Source organism: Mytilus californianus, unplaced genomic scaffold (genome assembly GCF_021869535.1).
Source record: "Mytilus californianus isolate M0D057914Y unplaced genomic scaffold, xbMytCali1.0.p SCAF_5, whole genome shotgun sequence".
NCBI lineage: Eukaryota > Metazoa > Mollusca > Bivalvia > Mytilida > Mytilidae > Mytilus > Mytilus californianus.
Window position 1 is genome coordinate 89,745,243 of NW_026262701.1, and position 21,670 is coordinate 89,766,912.

The following is a 21,670-nucleotide window of genomic DNA, read 5'->3' on the forward strand; positions in this document are numbered from 1 at the left end:
AAAGTTCAAACTTATAGTCTTTAATGTATATATGCTATTGCCATGAAACTAGGTAAACTGTCTTATAATTCCCTAATCTTAGTTCATGCCAAGTTTGATTAAAATTAGTATTTCTACTCTATTAGGTCTCTAGTGTGGATATAGTGTATAACTTGCAAATTATTTTCATATTAAATTTATTGCGGATGAAATTACATTTTTACCAGATATTCGGAATCCTCTGGTTTTATCCATGCAGTGCCATTAAAAAATTTTGCCCGCAAACCCCTACTTTTCTTTTCATATTTTTATTACATATAGTTTAAAAAGCCATATTTGAAAATCTTATAAAATCCTTGTTATTTTTCCATAGCTTTTGAAAGAAAAAGGTGCCAGTGTTTAGTGTATGAAAAATCTAGAGAGAATCACTTCCCGCCAAATTTTTAATGGCTTATATCTTAAAAACAAGCACACGGACCCTTCATTTTTTCTGTTTATTTAGTTCCTTTATTCATATTCTTTTAAAAAGCTTGTTATTTTGAAATGGAGTAGCGAACATCCTTAAGGCCAAACAAAAATATATGTCTGTTTACGGTTACCCGACCGACCGTCCTTTTGAGCGCCGACCCTAAGTCATTTTATTTCCGTCATAAAGTCAAAAATTAACTGAACTCGTGTCAAAAATGAAGTTTGTGTTGCCAATAATATAAATCAATTGCCTGATACATCCCAATGTTTACAATCGTGAATATGACAGCTGTTATAAGGAAATTCGTGACTCATGTGATGAAATAAACACTTTGCCGCCATTTTTTCCCCAACCAATAACCAAGGGAAATAATCCAATCATTAAAATAATGGGTAAAATCAGCCAAGGATCAACTCGGCCAAGGATCAACTCAGACCACGACAAGACGAAACAGCATGACTCAAAATCATGTCGCAAAAAATAAAATGAAAAAATAAAATAAAATGGAAATACCGACCTACCTAGCCTTTTTTTTAAAGTATGTTACCTTAAACAGACATATATTTTTTTGGGGCCTAAGTAGTGATTTGGTATAGTTTGAAAAGGTCAAATATTAGTATGTCTGTGAAGTTGTCAAACTAAATTAAAGACCCTTTAAACATAAAATTGTCCATATTTTGAGTTATAGCTTATAGATTTTTCTATTATGTTAATATGTCCTGTCCCAAAAGTAGTACACTACACTATAAAAATCTCTTTTGGATAGAGCCAGCGCAATTTTTTAAATTTGCCTTTTTGCTCATCATTTCGAAGGAACAGTGCGATTTTGCCATCACTTGGCGTCCGTCGAGTATAAACTATTTCATACATCTTCTCCTCTACTGAACCAATTCCTACCAAACTTAAGCTGAATGATCTTTAGGGTATTTACAATAAAGTTTGTGTTTTGTTACATGGTTGTCATGGCTAAATAAGAACATAGGGGTAAATGCAGTTTTTGACTTTTATCTCAAAACCCAAAGCATTTAGAGCAAATCTGACACAGAGTTAATTGTTCATTAGGTATTCAAAGTTCTATCAGCCCTGAAATTTTCCGATGAATGTAATAACCCATTGTCATGATTGTTGGGTTGCTGTCACTTAATTGGTAATTTGAAGAAATATTTGCAGTTTTTGGTTATTATCTTGAATATTATTAATGATAAAGATAAACTGTAAACAGTAAAAATGTTCAGCAAAGTAAGATCTACAGATAAGTTTCTATAACCAAAATTGTCAATGGACCTCTTAAGGAGTTATTGCACTTTAACGACAATTTTACACAATTTGTTTATCATGTTTTCTAACTTTAAAAAATCTTCTCCTCTGAAACTACTGAACCAATTCCAACCAAACTGAGGCTGAATGATCCTTAGGGTATTTAGAATAAAGCTTGTGTTTTAATTTCTATTTCATCAATAAACATGGCTGCCATGTCTAAAAATAGAACATAGGGGTAAAATGCAGTTTTTGGATTATATCTCAAACACTAAAGCAGTTAGAGCAAATCTTATGTGAGGTAAAATTGTTCATTATGTCAAGTTCTATCAGCCATTAAATTTTCAGATGAATCTAACAATCCATTGTTGGGTTGCTGCCACTAGATTGGTAATTTTAAGGAAACTTTGCAGTTTTTATTTTGTGGTCAAAATATTGGTATGACGTTGACGTTGGCGGCGTCGTCGTCGTCGTCCAAAGACACATTGGTGTTCACACTGTAACTTTAGTTGAAGTTAATGGATCTCTATGAAATTTTACCTTAAGGTTCAATACCACAAAAGGAAGGTTGGGATTGATTTTGGGGGTTATGGTACCAACAGTTAAGGAATTAGGGGCCAAAAATAAGCATTTTTTGTAACTTCCGGACATAACTTGTGTGTTAGTGTATGGATCTCTCTGACATTGTACCACAAGATTCCATATCACAAAGGGAATGCTGGGATTGATTTTGGGGGTAATTGCCTCAAAATTTTAGGAATTAGGGGCCAAAAAAAAGGGGTAAAAAACAAGCATTTTTCTAGTTTCATGACAATAACTTGTGTGTAAGTGTATTGATCTTTCTGAAATTGTACTACAAGGTTCCATATCAAAAAGGGAAAGCTGGAATTGATTTCAGGGGTAATTGCCCAAATTGTTTAGGAATAAGGGGCCAAAAATAAGCATTTTTCTAGTTTCCAGACAATAACTTGTGTTCAAGTGTATGGATCTCTCTGAAATTGTACTACAAGGTACCATACCACAAAGGGAAGGCTGGAATTGATTTTGGGGGTAATTGCCTCAAAAGTTTAGGAATTAGGGGCAAAAAGGGGAAAAAAACAAGCATTTTGCTAGTTTTAGGACAATAACTTGTGTGTAAGTGTATGGATCTTTATGAAATTGTACTACAAAATTCCATATCACAAGGGGAAAGCTGGGATTGAGTTTGGGGGTAATTGCCCTAAAGTTAAACGTTTAGGAATTTGGGGCCAAAAAGGGGCCAAAAACAAGCATTTTTCTTGTTTCCAGACAATAACTTTGTGTTCAAGTGTATGGATCTCTCTGAAATTGTACTGCAAGGTAACGTACCACATAGGGAAGGCTGGGATTGAGTTTGGGGGTGATGAATCATAAGGGGGTTCAAAAAATTTGGGGGATTTTTTTTACTTTTTTTCCTTTTGTTTTCTTTAAAATTTTCCATTTTAAATTGGTTATTTCTGATTTATATATAAAAGCAAATAATAATGATATGGTTTGAATAGGTAAATTAGAAATTTTTAAGTTCTTAGACCACATTCATTTTGTGAGCCTCTTGTTTTAATTGCTTCTGTAAGTAATATATTAATTTGAAATTTTGACGACAGACACATACAGATTATACTGTTAACAATATTTCAGAGTTTAATGTTGTTAAGCACACAAATCATAGAAGAATAGTTAATCACGTCATTGTTGTCCATTGAAAAATAAGTATGAACACGATGAAAAAGTACAAAAGTACGGGAATGTTTGTTTGTTAAACTATTGACACTGGTCATGCTGGTTATGTCTTTGAAACTGTTGACTGGCAAATAGTCTGTGAAATGAAATAGCACAAATATTTCATTCTTTTTTATATCATGGTATATAGAAAAACACATACTGATGTATAATAAAAGTTATAGTCATGATAGTGACTGTCATTAAATTATAGTTTTTACCTTTTTTAAGTTTAGGGCAAGAAATATAGAAGATAAAGAAAAATATAAACAATTACAACTGTACAGTAGAAATGATTGGCAAAACAAGATAAACAGAAGACAACAAGGCCTAAATGGTAAGACCACTTCTATATAATAAAAGTGATTGCCCTTGAATGATGACTATTATAAAAATAAGAAGATGTGGTATGGTAAATGAGTTATCTATCCACCAGAGTTCAATGAAGTGAATGCAAGCAATTAAAGACCAATGACGGCCTTCGATAATGAGAAAACCCATACCTTATAAGTCAGCCAATAAAGACCCCAACATGAAAAGATTTAAACAATCTAAATTAGTTCAAAGCCAATAACAAGTAATAAAAAAATCATGTCTGTGAGCACTCCACCTAACCATAATCTAGGACAGTGGTTCAAATAGCACAACATATGAACAAACTGTAAAAACTGTTGCAAGTGGCTCAACTCATTATCACTGCAAGGCACTAAAACGACTGATATTAAGTCGTGGACACAAAGCACTGAAATAACAGAACTCATAATCATGATTAGTAGGAATATCAAATTTAAGTTTCTCAAAATGTTCATATTAAACATGATAAAATAAGCTTATTTCATATCGCTGTTTTTTTTCTCAATTTATATTTTGTGTATTTATAGGTGCAGAGACTTCTTGGTTTTCATGATCATCAACAGATCAATACAGAAGAGGAAACTTAAGGTTAATACTTTTCTACATTGTGTGCTAATTGGATTAATGTGAAATGAAATGTGTGCTTACCTGGAAAAAGAAAATAGGAAATTTCTACAAAATGGCTGTAAACAAAATGGAGTACAATCATAGATGCACAAGAACACAATTGTGTAATTGCAACAACCTACACTGAAGGATTAGGGAGAAATGTAGAAAAAATAGTATTTTTTTGTCGAAATAAACACCTGCTTTATCCATTCATGTACATAGCTCTGTCATATCAACTATATAGAGGAAGATGTTTGAAGAACAAATTGCAAAAATGTATTCTCTACCAATTGAAGGAAGATGTCTGGTGGATGGAATTATTTATGCACTGAACTGTTTTGTAGGGGATTGAATAATTGTACGCAGCAGAAAAGTTAAATTAATATGAAAAGTGGTTATTTTATTTAATCTGCAAATATGAGCACAATATTAATAACATCACAAATAGTATGATATTCATAGCGTTTTGCTTATTATTGTATTGTCTCAAACAGCTAACCTATTGTTTTTGTATGTCATGTTACTCATCAGTTAACATTTTATTAAAGTTTTAATTATCTTTTGTATCAATTATTCAGTCTCAGGAAAAATTATATTCATACTGTTTTTACTGTTATGAAATTTTCATAGAGGAAAATTGAATAAGAGAAATTTCCATAGAGGAAATTTGGAGAACAATGTTTTCCTTAGAGGAAATTTGTGGTCTTGAATTTTCCCTCAAGGAAAAGTGTTTGTCAAAAATTTCCTCACAGGAAATTGCTGTTGACAAAATTTCCTCACAGGAAAAAGTATTTCCTCAAAGGAAAATTTGAAGCCGCAAATTTCCTCACAGGAAAAAGTATTTCCTCAGAGGAAAATTTGAAGCCTCAAATTTCCTCAGAGGAAATAGAATTTCCTCAAAGGAAAATTTGAAGCCACAAATTTCCTCACAGGAAATAGAATTTCCTCAAAGGAAATATTAATGCAGCAAATTCCCTAAGGGAAATCTTTTTCCCTTGAGGAAAATACAATTTCCCTTAAGGAAAAATCTTTTTCCTTCAGGGAAATTTGATTTCCCTTGAGGAAAACTACTTTTCCTCTGAGGAAATTGTTGAAAAAAGGGGCATAACTTTTTCAACAGTGGTGCTAGAGCCAAAATTTTTTAGGACAAATATCAGGGAACCAATACCAACCAAGTTATCAACTTCATTTTGACTTTACTCCAAAAATTAAGGTGACAACTTTTGCACTCAGCGGAAGTGCAAACTTGTCCCGGAGACTGTTAAATGCTCATGATAATTAAAACAAATTGTGTGGTGAAATTTAGAAAAAGATGATGATGGCTGCCGAAAAAAAAAGAATATTGCATGTTGCTATAGACTCCGGCCGGGGACATAGATTCGACACGGGTTAAATTTTGCAATTTTTATTAATCGTTTATAGCTTTTAACGATTTATTTAAAAGAACGGTGAAATGGAAAAAAATCTCATTACATGAACGAATACATGAACTTCGTTCAACTTTTGCAAAGACAAATTGGAGACACCAAGACCGTTCTCTAAATGTAAAATGCGAATTTTAATTTATGTTGCGGAAGTACTCCGAAATAGATCATTTAAAGTCGTCACTTCAGTAAGGTGCATTCACCAATATTAAAAGACTTAATACAAGTCCACGGAATGTTTTACTTCGCGATTTGTCCTGCTATTCATGTTATAACTGTCGTGATGAAAGTAATTCCTGCACTAGCGAAGCCGGAACTTTTCGCCAATATAAACTTGTGCATGAAATGGAGGTAATTGAAAGACAAACAGCGACGAAAACCGTGTCATTGAATTAATAAAACCCGGGATTGTAATATTTTTTTACGGACGATCCAGGAGTAGATTACTATATTCAAAATGTATATCAGAAGTTAAACAATTTAAGCAAGCAACTTTAGATGACTTGGGAAATAATTCTCAAGCCAAGGTTCAAGTAATTGAAGCGGTGTATTTCGACAAATTATGTGCCAGGGAAAATACAATTCTATTCAAATTAACAAAGGGTAAAAATGTTTCGATTTACTTGCAGAGTATCAGATATATTTGCATTTGGGTTGAATTAAGATATAGAAATTTTAAAATGACAGATGATTTGCACCATGAAATTAAACATCCTATGATAAAAGTTTTGTACATCTAAAAAAATTAATTTATTTATGGAAAACCGTATACATGTACTTCCGTCCCATTTTTCCTTCCTACATTACTTGCGACAGTACTGCATTTTTCGGCGAAATAACTTAAAGGGTAAACATTAGTAAATCAATTTCCACAAATTGAGGTAATTTATGATAAAATGACATCACAAAAAGAACAGAACCAGAATCAACCAACAACATATAAAAAACCGAATAAAACTTGAAAAAATTAATCGAAGTCAAAAACCCTCTTTGACGCCGCATTTTTAGTGTAACGTGTTGTAGGAACATCGTGCACAACGTTTATTTGTTCCATTTTCGTATTTTGACATGATTAATATACAAATAAGAAGATGTGGTATAATTGACAAATTCGAGTATTTATACTACAAAACATAGGTGATGTCATGATCACAAAACTTCCAATAATTTTGAGATTGATCATTAGTTATATTTTGTAAATTTGAGTTATTGACAAACAATAGCAGGTCTTTATTTGTAGCACGTTCTTTCGTTCACGTTTCCGCAAAAAGAAAAAGAGTTTTCTTCTCGCACTTTAACAGCCCTTTCCCGCAATTATTTTTAAGATAATTTCATATAACACATTATGAAATCCCGACCAATGAAATTTATTTGAATATTAAACGTGGCCTACGAGAGTACCTAGACTAAACTTGGGAAGTTATAATAGCCAATTATTTTTTTTTCATCTAGTAATTACCGCTAAAATATGCATTACCGCTAAAATATGCCTTACACAATTATATGACAGAAACATTTTATCCGACGTGCTTTACAATGTTTAAGTTACCTTTTGGTCTTAAAAACGTTTTTGAATGCCGCAAACATAAAAATAAGGGTTTTTTTAAATATTCCTTTTGGGCCAGGGCCGACCGTGCGAGGGCTTAATAGCCAGTCCAGTTCGTCAAATGTTCATTTCTTGCAAGAATTATTTTACATGCGGACATAACGATAATCCCTTCGTAAACCCACTTCAAATTTCATTTGTCGTTTGCTGCTTTTACACAAATAACACACATTTTTAACCAGTGACCGGTATTACAATTTTACACAGGTTTAAAAGTTCATTGAACTGTTACTTTAATTACAAGTTTTAGCAAGACGAAACTGTTTACTAAATGAATTCAACAAATGTCAAGCTCATCTAGATCAATTTTATTATTTAACAAAAATTTTTTTTTAATTACAAGCTATTTTAAATGTCGGTATAAATGTTAAAGATTTTTTCTTACCGAAAATATAATATGCATCTATTAAAACTTATTGTCTATTGATTAAAAAAAACATCTTTCACTTCTAGGTTTGTAATGAGCACAATTACGACCTTCTTATTATCTTTCCGGTTTTTATTTTTTCGCAGATATATTTAAAAGACCATACCTTACTTACATGCCACGAGTTTTCATATTAGTAAGCAATATTGAAAACGAATAATTTGTTATAAAGAGCTATTTTATTTTTAACAGATTAACACTTTGTGCTTTTTAAATCGTGCATCAATATTTATAAATTTAGTTATATATATCTATTGTTCATTCGTTTATATTAATTGTGAAGCATGTTTATATATTCAGATTCAATTTTTTTTATTAAAGTCTCACCACTTGTATAACATTATACATTCCAATATACATATAAAACATTACGTATAACATAAATATTGGAAAGCATATATAAAACTAACCACCAGTAAAATATCTTAAATCGATAACGCTCGGAGCGGTGATAGATACACGAGGATGCTGTTCTGCTTGAGTGATTTACCTTACAAAAAGGCGGTCACTTTAAAGTTTAAAAGGACTTAACATCAGTTTGATTCCGTTTAACGGGGGCGTGGCTAATTAGTTTGACGCAGTTTAACCACATCTCAAATTAACTTGAATGACCGCAAGGGATACTATTTGACTGGTATTAAAATGATTTGATATGGATTGAAATGCATTAAAAATAATTTTTAATTTTTGTCAGTCTTTATTCAATTTTCATTAATCTTTTTTAAATGCCGTTAATGCGTTTTTGTCCGTTCAAGATAAATTCGAGTTACTAGTGTGATGAATCCCACAGAAAAAAAAAACTGTTCATTTGCCAGCTAACTATGTTGTTGCATCAGTTTCTACAGTTGACTCTAAGTCTATCACTTCTTTAACAGACACACAAGTTGATAAGAAAACTCTTTAAAAATAGTCAAGTTTTTGCCAAAGATCTTAGTGAGCTAGGAAATACTGATCTGAACAAACATACTATTGACAATGGTCTTGCGCCACCAATACGAAAAAGATTTTACAGGCAATCTCCACCAGTTCTAGAAGAAATGAACAAACAAATTTACAAAATGCTTGAACATGGTATCATAGAAGAGTCCAACAGTGAATGGGCTGCACCTGTAGTCATGTGCAAAAAGAAATCTAGAGAACTAGGGTTCTGTTGTGACTTTCGCTCCATTAATAAGGTGTCACGTCCCAAATTTTTTCCTTTGTCTTGCATGGAGGATGTTCTTGACTCCTTAGGGCGATCACAAGCGCAGATATTCACAACCTCAGATCTTTTGTCCGGATACTGGCAGTGTCAATTGGACCCAGCTACGGCTCATAAATCTGCTGTTGTCACTCCTAGTGGTGTTTATCAGTGGAAAAAGCTTCCTTCTGGTTTATCAGCAGCACCATCTTCTTTTCAACATCTTTTGACTCAGGTTCTTCATCGTCTCAATTACCAAATTGCTCTAGTCTATGTAGATGACATACCTGTCTTTAGCAGAATATTTGAAAAACATTTAAAACATCTTTAGCTGGTGTTTGACAGATTGAAAGCTGCAAACCTCACACTTAAACCAAGCAAATTTCAGTTTGCACGAAAAGAAGTCATTTATATAGGCCATAAAGTTTCAAAGAAAGATGTTGAAGTTGACAAATCTAAAATTAAAACGGTAGAAGCTTTTCCAGTGCCTAAAACTGAAAAACAGGTCAGAAGTTTCTTAGGTCTCTGTAACTATTACAGAAAATTTGTTCGAGGATATAGCCACATTGCTGGTCCATAGCATAATCTGACTAATGACAATGTTCCTTTTGAATGGACAGAGTATTGTCAAGCTGCTTTTGATAAATTCAAAAAGACTCTGATTTCATCTCCTATTCTTGCTTATCCTGTCATGTCGAAAAACTTTATTCTTACCACTGATGCCATCGGCACAGCTATTGGTTATTTTCTTGCTCAATTAGATTCTGCAGGCCAAGAAAAAATTATAGCTTATGGTGGTCGAATTTTAACGGAAGCAGGGCGGAAATGGTCAGCTAGAGAGCATGAATGTCTAGCAATATTGGAAGGTGTCAAATCCTTTTCTTGAAGTTACATTTGTTTATTCTGATCAGCCTCAAAACACATCACCTTTAGTCGCAGAATTAACAACATCTTATATCATACACATAGAAATAGGTACACCTAATAGTGAATGTCCAGAGTTTTGTCTCATATATGAATATTTGAAAAACAACGCACTTCCAGATGACAAGAAAACAGCTCAAAAGGTTGTCCTAGAGGCAAGTCAGTCTATCATGCAAGATGATGTCCTGTATCATCAGTGCCAACCAAGACAAAAAGGTTTAAGAAAAATCAAAAGGTTCATTAAACAACTTGCATTGCCACGTACACTTAGAAATGATCAAATGAAGGCCTACCATGATCACGGACACTTTGGTTTCGATCGTACATACCAGGTTATTCAAGAAAAGTATTATTTTCCACGCATGTACCAAGTAGTTACAGAATACATTAGAGGTTGTGATCCATGTCAAAAAGCAAAATATCCACCACATTCCAAAAGAGTTCCAATAACACCAATGCCAATTACAGATACAGTTGCTCGATCATGTCGATGGCACATGGACTTTATTGGTCCTTTTAAGAGAGAGACAAGCGAAGTACATCGTTTCATCTTAATCATAGTTGATTCTTTCAGTAAATGGGTAGAATGTTTTCCAGTTAAGTCAGAAAGTGCAGCAGAAATTGCTTCTGCACTACACAAGAAAATATTTACAAGATTTGGTAGCCCAGTTTCAATCTGTACAGATCGTGGTCAAGGATTCATGAGCAAGCTTGTTGCAGCAGTTAACCACAATTTCAATGTCAAACATTCCTTTACAAGCTCTTACCATCCTCAAACTAATTCAATTGCTGAGCGTACCAACAAGACCATCATACAATGCATTAGAACTGTCATTGATGAACAACAGTCAAACTGTCCAGAACTACTGCCTGGTATTCTAATGGCTTTTCGCATGACTCCATCTGCTTCTTCGGAGTACTCTCCATTCTTTCTTGTTTTTGGCAAAGACATGAACCTTCCTTTTGATGCCAATCTAATCCCAAGGAAAGATCTTAACAAAAACCTCAAAACACATATTGATATTATACTGGACAATTTGAAAATAGCTAAGGCAATAGCTACAGAAAACATAACCCATGCTCAACAGAAGCAGAAAGCTAATTATGACAAACGTACAGAATTGCCAAAGTTTGAAGTAAACGACCAAGTTTTGATGTTCACTCCAAAAGTACCAGTTGGATATTCTTCGAAACAAGATGGACCATTCTACATTGTTGACAAAGGTTCTAATTACACGTACAAATTGCGCAGATGTAGCGACCATAAATTGCTCAAAAGTATGATCAAAGCAAACAGGTTAAAACTATACCTCCCAGGGACGTTCCTCGTCCAGATTTACCAAGGCCAGTTCAGCCACATGTACAACCTCAACAGGAAGCACAACAAGCACCTATTGTTGATGATGATGACAACGATGCAGATCCAAAGGATTAAAATGATGACCAAGAGTACCCAATAGAAAAAATTATTAGGTCAAGGACAGTTAATGGTCGAAAACAATATTTAATCAAATGGAAAGGTTACAAAGGAGTCACATGGCAACTTGCCAAAGATTTAAGTGATGATATTAATAATCACTTTCATGCTACGAAAACACAACAGGGGAGAAGACGCAAACGCCCACAAAGGAATCCATGTTTTCAATAGTTTGTCTTGAAAAGTTTTCTTACAATTGACTTTCATAAGATAGAGTATTATATATATATATATAACTTTTACGGTAGTAGTTTTTGCAATTTTACATAGATATCTAAAACTTCATACATTGGTCACCTATCTATCTGTGAAACATTATATGAGGATGTTAGCATAACTGAACACTCTTACTATAAAATTCTTTCTTTGCTTTCTGTGTTATGTTTGTTAAATTTTATGAGCTTATGCTCATGTTACCTGGTGCTAAAAGAGGCCAGCTACCTCTTACCCAACAAAAATTTCACATTCTATCAATTTCCTTTTTCTTTGTTTTCTATAGGAGTTATAGGACTTGCCAGGATTTTTGTATGGTTGTGGATTATGATATGTGTGTCAGCTGACAAGGTGCACCAGATACAGCGTATCAATTATGGAGTGCTGTTTGAGAGACAACCAAATTTACTTTCGGGTCGTGAAAATTGTATTCATACTTTCAAGATTCCCCTTCCTAGCAAACAAACTGATGGAAACTTTGAACAATGTGATATTACACATCAACATTGTTACATTTTAATCCAAGTCTTATCACAACTATCTGCAATCAGAACTCAAGTGTCATCAGATGTAAATCACACAGTCGAGGTTATTCATAAACGTATTCCACTTATTGATATTGAAGACAAGTCCAATACAGAATCTAGACTCAAGCGTGCATTATTTGGTGGTTCATTTATTGGTTCAATTTCTAAATCTCTATTTGGCACAGCAACTACTGAGGATGTTAATAGATTAGCAAAACATGTAAACCTTTTGATCAGAAAAAACAATGAATTTGCAAATTTTCCAGTGGCAGTCTAAATTTCATTCCGAACGGACTCTATTACAGGACCTACCTATTGTATTTATTGTTAATTTGTTCTCGTACTGAACATGCACGAAATATTTGCCACTGAACGTTTAGCAACCAACAATCAATCATCTAAAATTGGCCGTTTATAAATTTAAAAATTATAAAGAAACTGTGGTTTCAACTCCCTCAGGCAAAGTTGAACTTAGATGGATTTTGCTAATTTTTTATGTCCCTTTTGTTCATATAGCTCTTCAATTGTTTCGGTTCTTATACATCCTTGGCTTTTAAATATTCAGCTTCGAGCGTTCAGGATGTCGGTAAATACAGAAAAGCGCTTCGGACGCATGCAATCAAGTGTTGTTTTCATTTTTTATCGGATATTCCATTCAATTCAAATGTTATTGTCACAATGGGAAATAGTACCTTAATGGGCAGATTAAGGTTTTTTTTATTGTAATTTTATTTTTTGCGAGGAGGTCTCTTTTAGTAGAATATTTGTGTTTATATTGATTTTTCTGATTTTTCTGATTTTTCACTGCTGTTCCTAAGTTTTCTTACCCCTATTTTTAAAACTGAGGGGTTAGCCACTGTAACATATATCAATCATAAAATACTGTTGACTGTAAAAACAAAGGTACAATGTAGCATGAAGTGAAATTGAAAAGATTATGAGTCCCTTGTACTCGGTTCTAAAGACCGTTTTAAAAAGCACCCCAGTGAATTCTTATATATCGTAATACTGCAAGGTTATTGTTAAATGTTTTCAGTACAGAAAATTAGCATTAAATCGAAAAAGGTTAAATGTGATCAATATTGTAATATGTTTTGGAACTTATTGGGAATATGTTTTATTGTTCTTCACTAAATAACAGATAAACATAACCTAGAAAAATCTACTCACATTTTTTTTTTAAAAACCGTCCCATTTGTTAAAAACCAGGACGTTTTAAGTGTTGCTCTCGAAAAAAACTCGGACAATGTACAAAAAAATGTAAAACGCTGAATTTTAAGTGAAATTCGAGGAAATTATGCATAGTTTTTGCCTAAAATATGTATAGTATACAGAATAAGATGAACTGTCATGAATAAAACCATGATTATACTTGCGAAATAGCAGTAAATCGATCTGATCGCATTTAATATCACTCGAAAAAAAACACAATCTCAGCCGGACACTATACCTACCGTGTTACATGACATGATAAAATGAGACAACCAACGACCTAAATTATGCTAAAACAATAAACGAAAAGTAAATATGACAAAACGCAACCAAAATAGTTGACCATTAAGTCTCTTTAACTTACTAATATGTTTATCGGTGATGTGAACTTTTACAACATTATATCAATTAAATTATGGTTTTGTTTAACAGTGTGTTTTTTCTTTGTCAAAATATATTAAATTGGATTGGGCAACAGGATTAGCATCTGCAAGCCTCTCTAAGAGAGAGAAAACATCGCATACACAAACATATGACAACACAAACAAATATTTCATTATCAAAACTACCTTACAACTGAATCGTTAAAATAATTAACATGGTGTTGCTCATGTAATTAAAACTGATGGCACGCATTAATCAAAATGCCCACAGCTACATATGGATAAAAGGGCACTAAATGTACAGCGGGAACTATTACATGGATATTCAGGCTGACAAAAAAATGTTTATGTGATATGTTTATGTGGTATAAAATTATGTATTTATCTTTCACAAGACTATCACGCTGAGTTGGATATTAATGGCATATCTCTTAACATTATCCTGACTCCAAGCTACTAATATTTGGTCTATCTGTTAAAGGTAGCGTGTATAGTAGATAATCAGTGTAAAGCAGATACTAATATAAAACAAATGAGTTAATCCGACTGGAATCCAATCCACAACCTCCCAAATTCGAGGCGGCGAGCACAACGTTCATTGCATGCGACACCACTGATTCAGAAATTCACCTACCGTACCAAGACTTTGACTTAAAAATAGGGATGTCAACTCGGTTAGAAATAATTACTCGAGTACTCGTTGGTTTTACCGAGCGATACTCGAGTACTCGCTCGGTAAAATACAGATTTGTAAAATTACATAAGTTACACATTTTACGATTTGTCAGTCGTTGTCTAATTGACTTTTAATCCCCCTAATTATGTGAGACTAGAATTGATAGATCATTTATTAAATGATGTAATTAAGTAAACAATTATCTCATAAACAATTTAATAAATACGAATTGAACATCAATTATTACAAAGTCACACATGATCACACAACAGTTACATTCCTCAATCGTAAAGAAAACATATTTACAAAGGTGAGACGATTAGAAGTCACTGATGCGTTTAACAATCGTTGATGGTCACTACGGGGTATGCATTTGTTCTTATTCAAAAATATTATTGTGTCCACTATTTCTGGTGAGAGTCGGTTTCGTATTTTGTTACTAACAATCCTGCTGATGAAAAAATTCTTTCGGACGGTACCGATGTTGCGGGAATGGCTAATATACGCTTTGCAAGAATTGTTAGCCTTGAGTAACTGTTCTCATTTGAAGCCCACCTCTGTAACGGTGGCATTTTAAATGATCAACAACATACAAATGTATATCATTTACACTTTAATACTAATCCGTGATTACTATTTAATTTTCCGAGAGATATTCTCAAGAAAATCAATTGTATGAAAAGACGGGGACAATATCCCAAAGGACACCTATTAGTCGAGTATTATTTTGGTATTCGATACTCGGTACTACCGAGCGGTACTCGAGTACTCGTTGACATCCCTAGATATAACATTTCATGATAAATTGTTATCTTCATATATGTCGAAGACAAATAAGAGATTTGATAACATTATAGTTGGTGTAAAAACAATTACGAGGGTATTCAAAATATTACCAAAGAGACAGCAAAATTCATATCACAATTTCAGAAAATAAGCATCAAGTTTTCAAAATTTTCACTGAAACAAATGAATGAATCAGCTGAAATTAACAAATACTTAGAAGAACTCAAAATAGCTGTACATGAATTAGTAAAAAGCAAATTGTCACCATTTTTAAATTTCACCACAAATCTCAAACAAACCATTCAACATATTCAATCGATCTTAAATAACAAATTCAAAGGTGTTTACTTAAATAATGTGAACCCATCAAATTATTATTCACAAGCAAACATTTTATATACTAGACATCACAAAAATTTATTCTTAGCATCAAATTTCCAATTTCTACATCTGTGAATCCACTCACTTTATCCAAATAAATTCATACCCGGTACCTATAAATACAACCAGCAATCATGCAACTCAATTATTAGATCTGCCACAGTACTTAGTAATCACAGCCGACAACAGACAGTTTGCAGAATTATCAGATGCATTTGTAAAACATGTTCAGGAATAGATACAGTTTATTGCACACAAACTTTTCCTTTACTTTCATCTGTTTCACCAAGTTGCTCATTTGCATTACTTTTTAATGACAAAGAAAGCGTACATTCAAATTGCAATTTCCAATTCCTTACAAATATTATAAAACCAGCAGTCAAGGAAATAACTGACACAGGCTTACTAGTATACAAAACAAAAACACTTGCTTTTGATTGTCCATCAGGTCATAAAATTGAAAAAGGATGTTCCTTTTGCATCAAATATGTTCCATGTCTATGTTCTGTAAAAACAGATTCGTGATTTATACCTGTAAAAATAGGATTGTGCGATAAAAATACCAATACAGTGACTATAGTACATCCAGTAAATTTAGCACTTATTCAGCACTTTTTCTCATCAGAAACTTATAATTCCATATTAGGTGACACAACTTTTACAGATCCAACAGATATTACACTTCCTAACCTTCATTTGTATAACCATACCTTTAACTCAGTTATTGCACAAGACAATAATTTACACTTAAGCCTAAAAAGAATAGCAGCAAAAGCAGACAAACAAATATTTACCTCATTATCAGAGCCATTACTTGATGGTGAAATAGATATCGATGATTCTTGGCCAAACACAAATGAGATTATCTCACTGATATCTCTTGTGTTATCAATACTTTTGACAATAGCTTGTATTGTACTATTTAACAAAGTTCGTGCATTGACAACAGCACTTATACTGTTACAAAAAGCTCCATCCTCAGCTGCATTTGTGACACCACAAACACCACTAGCATTTCATTACATGCAATCACCAATATAAACAACTCAAAATAATGAATCATTATTATCACCACAATTAAATCAATGGCCATCAATTGTGTTGGCAGCCATCACAATTATTTCATTTGTTGGAGTATTGCATTATTTATATAAACAAGTATGTACAAGACATCACACAAAAATCATACTTGAAATCAGCAATGGTTTAATATGCTTGACAATACCAGTTGTTAATTTACCTTTATGTCCATCCGACTGGGATATTGCAACACCAAATAGCATAACAAACATGAGAATATCTGGTAAATTTTATACAAAACTACATGTTGAAATGTCAGGCTTAAGCATAGTCAATGTTCACACAAAACAACTAATCAAGGTACTTGACATTTTTACAGTCAATCCAATTAAAGCCAAAATGTTAAGAAACATTTTCAAATCACCGTTTACATCATACATGTTAGCTGTGCACAACAATTTTTTCAAAGTTGTCTAGTGATTGCCATAGTTGTGTGTATTGCCTCAATATGAACACTGGTACGATATAATTCTTTCAAAGATATACCTCTTTATTCAAATTTTACATTATATGAAATACTACATTTATTTTCACATGTATGCTTGTATGCTGAAAAAGGGCACACTATCCTATTGTTTTCATGTGACTTGTTGCAGATATGTATTTCAGAAGTGATTGTTGACCCGATCCAAGAGGGATTTTTTTTAGATATTTGGATACTTTTTACTAAAATTTTAATGTTCTTTGATGACAAAGAATCTTTAATGACGGGGATATTTGTGATAAGGAAAAATGCAACATCACATTTTCTTATAGATCTTTTACATATTTTACTATAGTGGCCTTTTCAATAGTCGTCTGGCGCGAAAAGGACGATAACTCAATTTTAGAATTTAATATTTTCGGAGACGGTCAATATCCGGAATTGCATGCCTTATCATCACGGTGTTTTCTTTGGCCGTCGATGACGACACTATTGCTGCATTCTTTGACAATAAGGTATATTTAACAAGACAGTATTATCAATGTATTATCGTGGTAGCAACATATGTTAGCAATGTAAGATACCTGAATTAATTGTTATTTTGGCAAGGACAATTCATCACTTCCCCTGAAAACATGATTTTGTACAAGTTCACATATCGGCATCTCCGGGCGGCAAAGCAGATCAATTTCCTGATGATTTTTACTACGGCATTCTGATTTTTATTAATTGCTACATATAACCACTTTTTTTAACCAATTTTTGTTTGTATTATCAACAAATAAGAGTAACATACTAGGTCGAGTTGTCGTTCGTAGTGTATAGTTTGTTCCAAACCAGTGTTTGTTTCTGGTACAGGTTGGCATTTGTTTATTAACAATAAAGTTGTTGCAACTAAAACACATGTTATCTTCAGTGTGTGTGTGTTTTGTTCTAATTAGTAATTGTTTATGAAAACAAATTGTTTCTAAATACATTTGGCAGATAGGATTATTATGTAATTGTTATTTCCCTTGTTTTAAAATAGAAATTGCGTGTTTCTATATTTAACGATTTACATGACACTTATTCAGTACATATTTGTTAAATTGAATAGATATTGCTATTTTGAGTTCATTTTTTAAAGATATTTATTAAGGTTCTAAAGTTTAGTATTTGCATCCTTCCTAATCATTTATAACCTTCGTTGAAAGACTTAATCATTTTATATAAGTTGTTTGGAATTATAATATCGAATTAAATTCTTTAAAAACACTAATAGGCGCTATGCAGGGCTGACTAGGCGAAGACTATATAGCCAGTCAAGGTGGTTTTAAACTTCCTTCATCATCGACGGATTGTCTGTGGACTGACGTTCAGTCCAACCATGGGAAGCTTTGCTCTTCCAAAATCTCCCTATGAGGTTATTGCATCTGCCATATGCGTTCTTAAAACGGATAATTATTGCAGTCATTCAATGCTCCACTTCTCTACTTTTTGTCTACATGATACAAATTGTACTTATTGAATAAATTATATATTGTTTTCATTGTTTTTTTTTTTTTTTTTTTTTTTTTTTTTCTCTCTTTTATTTAGAAAGCGCTATTATATTAGGCATCAATCGTCCTCTTATTTATCAGTTCAAAAACTACAACAAGTTGCTGTCCGAATCCCCTGTAGAATTGCTCCTTCTACATACATGACCCCCCAACCCCCTTTCTTTTATGGCTATCAGTAAGGGGTGGACAGGGAGTATTGATTCCCAGTTCCCTCCCCAAACTCCTACTTCACTCCGTATTCTGTTCCTCTGCACTCCTATTTTTTCGTCAACATGAATTATCCCTGTTTTAACAACCCTTTCCTCACGGTTAACACCACCCTGACATCAGCTTTCATCTATCCAATTCCCATTTCCAGCCCTCTCATTCCATACTTCCAATAATTCTGTCCACCCCCTTATCAGTGTCACAATGACTCGCACCCATTAACAACCCATCACTTGGCCACAAAATATATTATACTACCTGATTTGTTTCCTATATGCAAAAATTACGAGTCAGGACTTTTGCTTTAATAATGGCCATTTTTTTTAACACATCTCGTTTTTAACTCCCATGCGTATTTTTTACTGTCAACTATATATATGGCCTCAACGCATACAAGAACAATACAAAATATCTTTTCACAAATGTATTGTCAAAATAATAAAAATGTACTCTTTCAATAAATATTTTGCAATAAATTCATAGTCACTTTTAAAATTTTCTATAGAATAAATTGAAAAAGAATCAGACTTTCATACACATGATACACTCAATTGAATTTTGAATGTTTCAATGTCTTAAATTGTCATTCTTACCTATTTATTTGAAGGCGCCCTTATTACCCTATAATGAATCTTTTTTTTTTAAATCCACAAAGATTACATAGCAAATAAATATTTAGGGATTTTATTAAAGTTTACTTTGCGGTTCCAAAGTGAGGAACTAATTATAAAACATGGGTAAGCAAACTAAATACCTAGAAGATGTTCTAAAAAATAGACTATAGTTGATGAGAAACCTCCTCGTGTAACAAGATTTATCTCTCCTGTGATTAAAACACATTGAGATTGAGATTGAATTGTCTCCCTTTGATATCAGCAAGTACCAAAGCACAATTATTTTTTTTGTGATTTTTTATTGATTTACAATAGTTAAATAAAAGAAAAAGGATAATACTTTCAATTTCGAGGTCTCACAAAAGCTTTTTTACCTGTTATTCTAATTTTACATTAAAAACCCAAATTTAGATGAAAAGGCTAACTATAGTTTTGATAGAAATGAGTTTTGATTTTTTTTACAAATTAAAAAGAATTTCACTGTCACCATGTCACCCACATTTATAAGTTAATTTTAAAAGAGATTATATAAAATACCAGAGTTAGACAAAGAATTAGAATAACTATTGTTTGCCATTTTTCTACAAAAGATTTACAAAAGCTGTAAATTAGAGTTTATTATATTACCTATAGGCGATAGCAAATACTATGTAACCTTTGACAATATGTTGAATTAGCATGTCCGGATTAGGACCACGATATCGTAGATTTGAGCTCTTAAGTGACATGGGGCCAGTGAAAGGGTTTATGAGATATTTTCATTTGTGTACATAATTATTTTACCTAAATGGGCCTCACCTGGGAATGAAACAAAAATTGTATTTTATGAATTTCTGGTCACTTGGACATTGACCAGCAAATAATAAAGATCTTTTATTTTACAAAGAATTGGTTTTTTATTCCAGGTGAGTGTAACTTTATGTTTTATAAATTGATAATTTTAATGAACATTTTCATGTTTTATGCATTGATATTTTAAATGAATATTTTCTAGATGTTAAGATATTATAAACTGAAAAGGGTATAGTTGCAGTCGTAACAGCTTAGTTGAAGTTAAAGTATTTTTACAGTTACAGAATTTTCCAATGTAAATAGTTATTTTAAGTCTTTATCTTTCCTATTATTGAATTTAGCGTTTTTATTCCTCTTTTTTCAATAATTAGATAATTGCAATGTTTAAATAACGCGACTTTGTCACATATTTTGATATTTCGTATTGTTTAAGTATTTGAAAGATTAGACTTACTTATGTTAGTCATTTGCTTTATCATGTAAATATTATTTAGCAATGGTATTTTTATTAAGTTATTATTTAGTAAATTTGAATCTGATCATAAAGCTCAAGTAGTAAATAGTACGTTTCATTCAAGTTTATATGTTGAAAAACAGAGCGGTATTAAGCTGTATTTAACAGAGTTATCTCCACTTTAAAAAAAAGAATAAACACTGCGTCAAATACAAAATTATTAAGAATGTGCATTTTATTCACTGTGAAGGCTAAAAGGTAACAACCAGAGTTATGCATATTGTTTTAGTAATTAAGACAGTTTAAGTATGCGTTCGAATCATGGATAAATGTTCAGTTTACAGTCAGAACTAGAATTGAAAATAAAGCGCACTTCTCTCCTTGTAGCCATATACATTTTTATTGGTCAGATTCCTTTATTGTATATAATTATAATGTTTTATACTCGTGTGTTTAAAGTAATAATGTTCAGTTTACAAATCATTAAAATTAACTTAGTTTTAAAGTGAATAATTTGGTTACCATGGCAACACTTATCAAAATTCAAAAAGAGGCCCTTGTCTCACTCATGTTGGCATTATTTGGCATCAGCACATTAATATATATGTTCCATTTTTATCTTATTATGCATTCGATTTACATAATTAATGTTTATTTCAATTATATATGTATGAACTTATTATCTATTGTTTATTATGTATACACTTTGACATTGACCAGCAAATAATAAAGATCTTTTATTGTACAAAGAATTGGTTTTTCATTCCAGCTACAATAGCTATATACCATCAAAAAAACAAACAAGAACTAATCCAAGTTTACATATATACAAAGTCTACTAGATTTATAAATTTTACGGATATTGAAAGACCAGGGTTGTCTCACTGTTTTTTCAGCGGTCTCCGGTAGGTTTTCACTATATATTTTGAATATCAAACTA

General features: G+C 32.4%; 2 long non-coding RNA genes across 4 annotated transcripts in view; one reads left to right on the forward strand and one right to left on the reverse strand.

The window, feature by feature from the left end:
• The window catches only part of LOC127701730 (uncharacterized), a 384,212-nt gene that overhangs the window by 149,145 nt on the left and 213,397 nt on the right, over nt 1-21,670 (reverse strand). The gene's annotated exons all lie outside the window — the stretch shown is intronic.
• LOC127701721 (uncharacterized) lies at nt 3,642-4,964 on the forward strand. The gene is made up of 2 exons (XR_007982158.1): nt 3,642-3,779; nt 4,324-4,964. It is a non-coding gene; the product is annotated as an uncharacterized LOC127701721 (long non-coding RNA).